This window comes from Cannabis sativa, chromosome 2 (genome assembly GCF_029168945.1).
Source record: "Cannabis sativa cultivar Pink pepper isolate KNU-18-1 chromosome 2, ASM2916894v1, whole genome shotgun sequence".
NCBI classification, from domain to species: domain Eukaryota; kingdom Viridiplantae; phylum Streptophyta; class Magnoliopsida; order Rosales; family Cannabaceae; genus Cannabis; species Cannabis sativa.
In genome coordinates, this window is record NC_083602.1 from 31,314,735 (window position 1) to 31,324,441 (window position 9,707).

A 9,707-nucleotide genomic window follows, 5' to 3' on the forward strand; every position below is an offset into this window, starting at 1 on the left:
CATATCGATTTCGAAATTTGCCTATGTGCTAGTAAATCTTCTCGATAAGATGGTGATTACTTCCGGGGGTGGAATAGTGATTTTGGAGAAGTGTAAAAACCTATCCGAAGTCTCTAGGTCTACCGTAAAGTGGACCGAATGTTAAAGTCAGCAGGAAAGTTACTTATTCAAGCCCAAGGAAAGTTCTATACATCTTTGGCACCATTCTAAATTGCCTTAAAACTACTAGTGTTAATTTCCTGATTAACCAAAAGTAGTTGCCAAAGGTATAGAATCCAGTATCCCAAGAGAGTAAACATATAGAGAGGAATTTCACATTATCAATGATTTTGTGAATAAAGGAAGAGTAATGGTGGAGAAAAGGTTGTGGTTAATTCAACCTTTCGCATCCTATTACGAGGAGTTTACTACTACTACACTTGATTTGCATATCAAGGTGTCGAGATTATTTGAAACGCACTTTTTGTTTTATATTAGTGCAAGTGGGAGTTTGTTGGGTTTTATGCCCTAAATAAAACTCATTTCAATATAATCAGATTTGTTTATTAATATAGATCAGAAATAACATTTAATGTTGCATGGTTCACATGATTTATTTCATGATTATATGTACATAATGTATAAATTCATTCAAACCCTTTTCACATACTTGATCCCGTTTATTGTGTCGTCAACACATTGGAAAGTAAACATGACTATGTGAATAAAGTTTCCTAGATTTATCGTACATAGGGTTTTACCGATATGATAATCTACAACAAGAGTTTACTTGTATTTGGAGAAATACTATGTTCTTTCCGAGCATTGGTTAAAGTAAAGCTCGTGTTGGATGCATGGAGTATGCATCGAAGGGACCGATATTGAACTTTGACTTAGATTTATTAAACTTACCGTAATATCTATTCAAGTCAATATCGCCTAGTTGATCCTAGATCAAATGATCTTAATCCCGATATGATTAAAGGCTCAATCTTGAAAGGCTATTCGTGTTCTTTGATTTGTTAGTTAAGCCTACTTTTAGGTCGTGGTGATACGTACATTTTGGGAACACGTAGTGCAATTGAGTGGGAGCGCTATCATAAACATGGAATCTATAGCTTCTATCCTGGCGAATAGTAAGCAAAGGATGATCTCCTTCGAGCTTGACCAAACGAACATAAATGGTGGAGTACTCATTTCACATTAGCCGAAATATCATTTATACTGGGTCAAGTGTTTTAAGGAATAAATACATTGTAGGGTGTAACCCGTAATTTAATCCCTTTATACAGTGTAGATCATTCATATAGAGGATCATTGATCACATTAGGATTATAACAATGGATAACTAATGATGTGTCTATATGGTGGAACATATAGAGCATTCTATATACTGAGAGTGCAATTCTAAGTTCTATGCGTGGATTCAACGAAGAATTAATAAGTTAGTGAATTTTAGTGCTAAATTCTTGATCTACTTATTGGAAGCTCGGTTATATAGACCCATGGTCCCCCCCACTAGTTGAGATAATATTGCTTGTAAGACTCATGTAATTGGTTTTGATTAATCAATTATAATTCACAAGTTAGACTATGTCTATTTGTGAAATTTTCACTAAGTAAGGGCGAAATTGTAAAGAAAGAGTTTATAAGGGCATATTTGTTAATTATGATACTTTGTATGGTTCAATTAATAAATATGATAAATGACAATATTATTTAATAATTATTTATAGTTATTAAATAGTTAGAATTGGCATTTAAATGATTGAATTAGGAAATTGGCATTTTTGAGAAAATCAGATACAAAAGGTGTTAAAATTGCAAAATTGCAAAGCCCAAGGCCCAATCCATTAAGTGTATGGCCAGCCACCTTTGTAGCTTTTTTAAATTGATTTTTTCATTATTTTAATGCCATATAATTCAAATCTAACCCTAGTGGAATGCTATAAATAGATAGTGAAGGCTTCAGAAAAATTACACTTTTTTCCGACTTTTCTATTCAGAAAAACTGAGCCTTTTCTCTCCCTATCTTTAGCTGACCACTCTCTCTCTTCTTCCTTGATAATTTCGAAATCCTTAGTGTATGAGTAGTGCCCACACACATCAAGTGATACCTCAATCATAGTGAGGAAGATCGTGAAGAAAGATCATCAAGAAAGGAGTTTCAAAACATCAAAGATTCGAGAAAGAGATCCAGGTTCGTATATTGATAATGCTCGCTACGTAAAGGAATCAAGGGCTAGATATCTGAACGGAAGGAGTCATTATATTCCGCTGCACCCAATGTAAGGTTTCCTAAACTTTATATGTGTTTAATTTATCGTTTTAGAAAGTTCATATTTAGGATGTTAATAAACATACTTGTGAGTAGATCTAAGATCCTGGTAAAATAAATTCCAACACCTTCGTGAGCCAAATTTTGGCGGAGGGCCTTCTCTCTTCTCTCCATGGTCCTTGCAATCCTAGAGAGGGAAATATCATCATCCATATCAGGAGTATGCCCACCTCTAGGGCAAGTCTCCTTTACCACCGAGGCCTCGTCTGGGCCTCTAGACAGGCCCTCATCTCCCTCAAAACTAATTACAAAAACATCGTTTTTATTATGTTCCCTTTCTTTTTGTGGTATTCCACCTCTTAGCTATTTTTGGTCAAAAGATGAAACTCTTACTGATAGTTGGTTGTATTCACCCATTTTTGCAATAATAGCTTGTTCCACAGTGGGATTAACCACATTAAATATATTTTGGATTTATTTACTTATAGACCATACCTTTGAAAGTTGGCCTCGCAAGCCAACCTTAATATATTCCTCCTATCGATGGGGAAGGGCAGGATATAATAAGCTCTATCTCACATCCGGTGAGTGGGGATGGAGCGTGTGTAAGTCGGCACCCTCTGGAAGTAGTGGCAGACTTGCGGGATATCACATGCAATGAAGTAATTCCTGGTGTATCCTCCAACTTTTGACAAAGCTAAGTTGTTGGTGTCGCCCAACCACTATTAGCCTATCTGGCTGAAGTAAAATTATCCTGTCTAATTCTACTTTAGAATAGATTTCAGCATAGAGAATGAGCATTGTCGAAATGTATTTTTATACCTTTTGGGGTGATCTAAGTCAGGCACACCCTGAAGTATATGGCAATATCTCTAAAATAAGGATGTAGGGGCAACACTGCTCCCTGCTCTATATGGCGCTCTGATCATGCCATCAAGTTGAAGGCCAATCGATGTGCTCGTTGGTCTCTCAAAGGCCTATCGCATCGGACATCTCCCACCAGCACAGTTTCCTTGATCTTGTCATGTGTTAGGGTTGTGATAGGGGATGGGGCAGAGATCCACTAGTTTCGCTGCTCTCCTGATCAAGGACTTGAGGCTCTGTAGCCTTTTCTAGAACTCGGTCCACTCCGACCTCTGAAAGATGATCGAGCTATTCAAAGGCTACTTGGCCTCATCATTATGAACCCAGGGGGTGTTGAGAAAAACATAGCAAGTCTTGTACATGTTCCTTTTGACAAGCGCGACCTCCTCGATCTCGGTTAGCCACGGGCTTGGCCACAGGTGCCTAAGCCTGGCCAGCCCCTAGCTCTCTGTCATCCAGAGGTTGTGCAACCTCCTTAGCAATCCCTACTCTCCCTCTGGTGGCTAGCCTTTCAATATGAGGGTCATAAAGTGGTGCTCTGCAACATGTTTGCTTGACCCGTGGCATAATGAACCACCACTAATCTCACGATCACTCAAGGAGCTGCTAAAGGAATGAAATAAACACTACCCCTCAAAGGGAAGACCAACTAAATATTCGTTGATGCTATTGTCACCTCCCCTAATAGTCACTCGGGATCATCTGCACACAAAAGATAAGGGGAGAAACCTGATGTTGTAGAAAATTTTACATACGCAAGTGCACACAATCGTAACAAGTAATAAAGTGATAAATCGAGTATCGTATCCACAGGGATTAATGAAAATTAGAAATTAATCTATAAAATGAATCACTCACAAATTAGTTTAAACAAAAAAAAAAATAAAGTAGTGAGAATATATAAAAATTGGCAAACACAAATTTTGAGAAGAAAATAAGCTAGAATTATTAAATTGGACTAAAAATGCAATGTTGATAAAATGGTGTAAATGAGTATTATTGTAAATTGATGATGTCAATTAAGAATTTAAAATTTCATAATCACTTCTCCAAAGTATTTATGGTTTGATTCTCTAGTTAATTAACATATTCTTATGCCTAATTAATTTTAAGAACACAAATTCAAACACAATTTCTTCATGTCATACATGGTAAATAACATATTCCTATGTCATTTACAAATCACACTTTTCTAAGATGATATTCATGCATCAAGTAATTTCACTAACCCTATTTTTTAAAAATCAAGATTAGCTAGTACTTACTAATGGTATCAAGCAAAAATTTACATAAAATACTCTTGAATGAACAAATCAATTCACTAAATATATCAATAAAATATCAAATCACAATTTAAGTCAACAAAATAATTCTAGCAAAATAAAAATTAACTCATAATAGATTGTACAAAAACTACAAAATTTAAAAGAAAAGATAGATGGAAATAGAATCCCATTTACAGCTTGTCACAAGACTCTAAGAGCATGTTTGGTATTGTTTTCTGTTTTTTGTTTTCAAAAAGTTATTTTTAAAAATGAGAACAGAAAATAGTTTTTGAAGTTTTTAAAACACAAATCATGTTTGGTTAATGTTTTTTAAATACAACATTAATCAAAAGTGAATTGGTTTTTAAAACAGAAAACAACATTTTGTTGTTTTCAAAATTCTTATTTTTTGTAACTTTTTTTAAAAAAAACTGTTTTCAAAAGACAAGGCCAAAAAAGCCAAATTATTTTCAAAAAATAATTTTCTGTTTTTAAAAACAAAAAAAATATATATATTTTTTAATTATAATGTCAATTATGCACTAAGTTTCTTCTCCAAATTTCTCTTTTTCTTCCTCTTGATTTTTTCCAAACTCAAATTAAAATTCTAAACTAAAATCCTAAATAATGCTCTAATAAAACTCTCCCTTTTTCTTTTTCTTCTTTTTTTTTTCTTGATGTAGGTGTTCCTGGAGCTCTTGGAGCAGCCGCTGCCGTCTCCTTCAATTCAAGCCACGCCTGCTTCTCATATATATAATGAGATGCATGTATGATATATCATATGCCTTGCCATTTCTTTTTCACATTGGCCCCTTGTAGCTTTCTTTTTATTTTATCTTTTTTTTTTTTTTGTATTTTAATTGATAAGACCCATTGCAATAGTAATTCATTGGTAAATTTAGGCATGTTTCATAAGATTTGGACTTCACAAGTAACAAAACATGACCCAATACACTAAATGCCAACTTTGCATTTTAAACTCCTAAAACACCCCACATGATTGTATTTAATTCACTGGGAGACTAAATAAATAAAAATTTGACATAAAAAATACTAAAATTAATATTTATTCAAATCTAAATAAAAAGTGTGATGCTCCGCTCCTCCTCCCATGGTGAAGAAGAGGAAAGGTGTCTCGAAGCCTGGTGCTGTCAGCAAAAGCGTCGTGAGAGCGAGCCCTAAGCTGCCCTCAATCCAAGATGATGTTGGAATTATTTTACCAGGATCTAGATTTACTAACAAGTATGTTTGATTAACACCCTAATATGAATTCTAAAACAATGAAAATAAACACATATAAATTTTAAGAAACCTTACAGTGGGTGCAGCGGAATAATATGACTCCTTCCATTCAGATCTCTAGCCCTTGATTCCTTTCTGTAGCAGAGCATAATCAAGATCTGAATCTGGATCTTCTTTTTTCCTTCTTTGATGCAGATTTTCCATAGTCTTACATACTATGATTGAGATACCACTTGATGTGTGTGGACACTACTCATCACTCAAGGAATTTCAAAATTTAGAGAGAAGAAAAGAGAGAGAGGGGCGTGTGGCATTTTCTGAGAGAAACTAAATGATGAAAGATGTGTGTAAGTTTCCTGAAGCCAACACTTTCTATTTATAGAAAACCCTCTAGGTTTAGGTTAGAATTGTATGGCATTAAAATAATGGAAACTAGAAATGGTATTTCCTAGTGCATGTGGCTAGCCATACAAAGGGATTTGGGCCTCACTTTGCAACTTTCCCAATTTTTTATTTTCCATTCCCATTTTTTCAAAAATGCCAATTTTCCAATTTAACCTTTTAAATGTAAATTCTAATTATTTAATAACTTAAAAAATAATTATTATATAATATTGCCATTTAATATATTTATTAATTTCGACATATAAAGTCTCTTAATCAATAAATAAACCTAGAATCTCTTTTCTTTAAAATTTCGCCATTGCTTAGTGAAAATTCATAAAGTAGACATAGTCTAACTTTTAGAATTATAATTGATTAATCAAAATCAATTAACTGAGTCTTACAAGCAGTATGATCTCAACTAGTATGGGGACCATGGGTCTATATAATCGAGCTTCCAATAAGTCGAACCGAATTTACCAAGTCAATTCCCTAACTTATTAATTCCTCATTGAATCCACACTTAGAACTTGGAATTGTACTCTTAGTCATATAGAACGCTCTATATATTCCATGATATAGACACGTCATTAGTTATCCATTGTTATAACCCTAATGTGATCAATGACCCTCTAATAGATGATCTGCATTGAAAAGGCACTACTGTTACTGTTGCTCCTAAATTCGCCCAATATACGTGGACCAGTCAAGAGGGAACACGTGGATCAGATAACTTGGAAAGATTTGCTAAGTCTTTTTATGCCACCAGGAAGCGCTATTAACATGGGTCCCGGAGGAGACACCCGGAGTATAAGCTACTCCCGGAAGCTAGTATAGCGTGAAGGCTCTCCGGGATGTGTCAGGTCTCTCCCGAGAAATCAAGTCGCATTTAATGCTGCATGGGAGGAAGCGTGTTGGGACTGTAACACGCAATAAAGTCTGACGGCACAACCCCCAAACAGCAGCGCTACAGTAATGATCATTTAAGTCTAGCGACGGCTACTCTGCGAAGAGTCACGTCAATCATAAGACAAAAAGGACATTCTCCATAAAAGCCCTACAGCACCTAGGGATTTGACCATGCATCACCCATGGTATATTCATCGGAAATGCCCAACTTTATGGATACTTACAGATACATGTGTAAGAACAATTCTAGGGATTACCCCACCAAAACACTATAAATACCCCCTCAAAGCTCATTTAATGGGGTCGGAGAATCTTGGTTGCAAAAGAGCAAGAAGAGAAAAACTCACCAAGAACATTCTCTGTGTTTAAGGAAAAAACATCCCCTCAAGTGTAAAATCTGTATTAAATACATCCATTAATAGCAGTGGCTTGTGGACTAAGGCTCATTAACGCCCCAACCACGTAAAAAGTCTTCATCTCGCTTTCTTACAGCTTATTATTAAAATATATTTTAATAGTTGCCGAAAACCTCGGTCAACATTTTGGTGCTTTCATTGAGAGCTGAGGAAAGCTGCTTCGCAACAAGCATTTAACTTCACGATAATGGTGGAGACAAGAGCTACACGTCATCCTCGCCCTCTAGAAGACGCTCAAGACCCCAATGAGGAAGATGTAGCCTCAAGGGCAGCAGAGGAGTCCGAGGAAGAAGTTCCAGATGAAAACCACGAGGAACACCTCGACGAGTACGCTTACGATGATGGGAGCTACCAAGAGTTGGTGCTCCTCAGACAAAAAGCTATCGATCACGAAGCTGAGATCGAAGCTCAGAAAGTGCAAAATCAAAAGATGCATGAGGTGATGCTAGCCATGCAGAAAGCCATGGAGGCAGCTGGTATTCACGTGCATCCCAAGGCGATGGCCGCTGGACTCAACGGGGAGCCAGCGACGTCTTCGCCTAATTCCCAGCAGCAAAGGCCTAGGGAACCTAGCCCTATAAGGCACCCTGCTGAGGAAAACCAAACGAAAAACCCTACTTCTGCCCCTGGTCGAAAGAAAAAGGCGCAGGATCCGCGTAAGGTCCGCTCAGATTTCCCTAAAGGGAAAGGTCCGCAGAGGGGCAAGTCCCAAAGAGGGAGTCTTGGCCCTCAGGATCGAGGGGACCGGAAAAGCGTTTCCGTGCACCAGGAACCAGGGGGTAGAGGAAGAGGAGGACAGAGATGTCCACCCATTGATCTGAGAAATCAAATCAATGGGAATCAAGGTGACCTCCGGGATCACCTTGATCAAAAAAGATACAGACCCGAAGTCTCCTCGGGTACTGTAAACGAAGGGATTATGGCAGAGCTTGCCATCCTTCGAAAAGATATTGCCCGAGTCTCCCGGAGGCAGAAGGGAGATGACTCCGACTCGGACAGTGAGGACTGGGAGCCTTGTGCCAAGCATATCCTGGAGGCGGAGCTCCCTAAAAATTTCAAGATGCCCGAGATGGCGGCATATACTGGGAACTCCGACCCCAGTGATCACTTGTCACGATTCAACCGAGTCATGACAGTCATGCGGGTCAGCAATGACGCCAAATGCCTATGCTTCCCCCTCACTCTGAGCGGATCGGCAGAGGAATAGTTCAAGAAATTGGAACCAGGATCGGTGGGATGTTGGAACAAACTCCAAACCAACTTCCGGAGACAATTTGTCGCCGCCAGGAAGGTCAACTTGGAGGTTAGTGCCTTGACCAACATCAAGCAACTACCCACCGAAACCTTGAAGAATTACATCAAGAGGTTCCGAGAGGAAGCCTCGAAGACCAAGAAGGTCGACGACGGACAACAGCTTGCGCTTCTCCAAGCTGGAATCCGCACCGGGACTCCCTTCTGGAACGAATTACAGCAAGAAGGCGCTGCTAGCCTTCAGGACTTCCAGAAGCGAGTCCAAAAATATATTAACCTCGAAGAAGCCCAGATCGTGGCGTACGGAGGCTATTATCCCACCGGAATAGCAGGATACATGCCAGAAGTTTCGCCCTCGGGTACTGTCCCGACCGCGACCCCTCCGATAAGTGGCATACAGTTTTCTGCTACTCCCGGATACAGCCAGGGCCAAGCTTTGCCCCCGGCATCTTCCCATTACGGCAACCCGTCCGGGGTGAACGGACGGACTCCTTCACAGGCTGCCCCAACCGCCAGCTTAACAGGCCCTACCCAAGGGTCGAGAAGCAAAAGGTCTTCCAAGGGCAGCACCCGAACGGGAGAGAAGCGCCAAAAGAAGGGGTACACACCCCAATACACCCAGTACACAGAGCTCACGGACTCTCAGGAACGTGTATATTTTGCCACAAGGCAGAATACGCACTACCGGAGACCCCAGCCATTGTACAGAGACAGCTCCCGAAGAGATCCGAGTAAAAGGTGCGAGTACCACAACGACATTGGCCACAGCACCATTGAGTGTAAAAATCTCAAAGATGAGATTGAGAATCTGATCCGTTTGGGCCACCTCTATGAGTGGATCAAAAATAGGTTGCCCCACCTTAACCCGGGGCAGGTGGCAGGGGGTATGCCTTCGGGAACACCAGGGGGTACAGCAGGAGTATTGCCTCCAGCTGCTCCCGCAGGTGACACCCAGCATATACCCGGACTACCGCCCCGGCCTAATGGACGGGTAGCCATGATCTCCGGAGGTCCCCATATCGGAGGAAACACTCGAAAGGAGCGAAAGAGATATGCCGAGGCCGCAAGACACAGTGAGGTGTGGGAGGTCACTCAACTCCCGGCTCAAAGGCCTCGGCT